This window comes from Suricata suricatta, chromosome 12, assembly GCF_006229205.1.
Source record: "Suricata suricatta isolate VVHF042 chromosome 12, meerkat_22Aug2017_6uvM2_HiC, whole genome shotgun sequence".
Lineage (NCBI taxonomy): Eukaryota > Metazoa > Chordata > Mammalia > Carnivora > Herpestidae > Suricata > Suricata suricatta.
Window position 1 is genome coordinate 8747288 of NC_043711.1, and position 2677 is coordinate 8749964.

Consider the following 2677-nt stretch of genomic DNA (forward strand, 5'->3'; position numbering starts at 1 on the left):
GGAGGGGCGGGGCCTGCGATGTCTCCCTCAGGGTCCACTCATGGTACAGACTGGATTTGCATGGTCGGGTTGGCCCCACCAGCGTCTGCTTCCACGTGGAGAAGCAGAGATGTGGAGCTCCTGCTCTCAGGAGCGAGGTGGATCTAGAGCCAGGTCTTCCCCATGGCCACATGGCTGCTTCTGTTGTCCTCTTGGTGCCTGGTGTTACCAGGTTTCCACTGTGTCCTAGTCCTCAGCCCGCCCAGGGGGCTCAGGATGGACTCTCTAGTGAGTGAAAAACATGAAAGGTGCGTGAGAGCTAATCTGAGAATGAGGGGCAACAGCGGGGGGCTCTAGTTGGTGCCTGCCCCAGGGCCTTTGCACGCCTACTTTCATCCTGCTCACCAGCTGGACTCTTATACCCACCTAGCCCATTCAGGACCACTGCCTTCTATATTCCATAAAATTGCAGGGGACTCCCTTTTACCATGGGTGCCATTGTAAAGCTGCCTTGTCCTTCAAAGCCCTTTAGTACCTCAGAGTGCTGGACATGCCCATCCCACCCGACCCGTTCTGGGCTGGAATGTGCTGGAATTCGCACTGATGGGATAGCACACTGTGATGCAGAAGTTCCCATTTGAGAGGAGCCTGGGGCTCCCTGAGCAGGGTCACAGTTCCTTAAATTGGCATTTCTACCCCTCTAGCACTTTGAGGTTAATTTTCACAAATTAGATGTGTATGATATGATTTTGATTTCACACATTTTCTGTATTTTAAAATATTACCTGTTTTTGTCAGCAAGCGCAATACAATCCCCAGGGTCAGAATTGGAAACACTTGGGAGTATCTGGCAAGTCTCTCGTGTCTTCTGCCCAGAAGACACCGGCCCTGTGGAGTCTTTCTTCTTTGCTCAGCTTTACGGAGATGCACATACCACCAAGTTCATTTACAGGGAACATCCCCATGGTTTTCAGCACAGTTGACCCTTGAACAACCAGTTGAGCTGGGGGGCATGCAAAGTTGAAAGCCCATGCGTGACCTTTGACTCCCCAAAATCGTAACAGCCGACTGCTGACTGAAAGGCTTCCTGATCATCTAAACAGTCAATTAACACGTACTTTGTACGTTAATGTGTGTTCTATACTGGTTTTTTTTTTTTTTTTTTTGACATTTTATTTTTGAGAGAGAGGGAGAGCATGAGTCTGGGAGGTGCAAAGAGAGAGGGAGGCCTGGCTGGCTCTGTCAGAAGCATCAGAGCATGCGACTCATGATATCAGGGATCAGGAGTCTGAGCCCCACTACTTAGGGGCAGCGATTACTTAAAAAAAAATCATAAGAGAAAATGACATTTATGGTACTGAACTGTATTGAAGAAGTTCTGCGTATAAATGGACCCACCAAGTCCATTCAAAGATCAATTGTCTATTCAGAGTTCACTGTTCACACATCACCACAATTCTAGATCCTTTTACATTACTGCAAGAAGAAAGGCTGCGTTCTTCTGCTCACCCAACCCTGCCTTGCCAGCCCTGGATTTGTCTGTTTTCGATATTTTTATATGCACGGGATCACGTAAGAGTGCCTGGCTGGCTCAGTCCGTGGAGCCCGAGACTCTTGATCTCAGTTTTGTGGGTTCGAGCCCCACGTTGGGTGTAGAGACTCAAGTCTTTTAACTAAATAAGTAAATGAAAGGCTCCATCCATCCATCCATAAAATCACGTAATCCACAGGTCTTTTGTCTGCCTTCTTGCATTTAGCATTATGTGTTTTAATTTTTTAATATTTATTTATTTTTGAGAGACCGAGTGCGATCGGGGGAGGGGCAGAGAGAGGGAGACACAGAATCTGAAGCAGGCCCCGGGCTCTGAGCTGTTTGCACAGAGCCCAACGCGGGACTCAAACTCACAAACTGTGACATCATGACCTGAGCCGAAGCCGGCTGCTTAACCGACTGAGCCCCTCAGATGCCCCGAGCATGACGTTTTCAAGGTTCACCCATGTCGTAGCCTTGTATCCGTGTTCGTTCCTTTATATGGCTGAGTAATATTCCATTGTATGGGCCATATTTTCTTTATCCCCTCACCAGTTGATGGACATTTGGGTTGTTTCCATTTTGATGGCTATCTCGAAGGCTGCCATGGACGTTCATGTCCAGGTTTTTCTGTGGGTCTGGGTGTTTGTTTCTCTTGGGTGTCATCCTAAGGAATGGAATTGCAGGGTCATATGGTAACTCCGTGTTTAATCGTTTGAGGAGCTGCCAGACTTTTCCATAGCAACTGCACCATTTTGCATCCCCACCAGCAACGTAGGAGGATTCCGATCTCATCCTTGCCAACACTTGTCTTTTTTATTCCACCGCAGTCCCGTCGGTATGAAATGGTGTCTCACTGTGGCTTGGGGCTCACATTTCCCCGAGGACTAGTGCTGTTCTCATGCGATTTCAGGGTTTCTTGAGTAGGTCCATCATCATCAGACAGTGATTGAGGGTCATGTGCTCAGCCTGTGGACGCCACGTTGAAAACTCAGACAACCCTGGCCTCTTGGGGTTTCGATGTCGGTGCCCTTTGCCAGGGGTTACCGTATCTATGTGTATGGTGCTGGCGGTGGGCAATGTTTGCCCATTTCCAATTCAGGCACGTATGTGTGAGTGCGTTTGTCCTCCTGGCTGCAAGGGTCAGCCAGCACACCACCCCCCCCC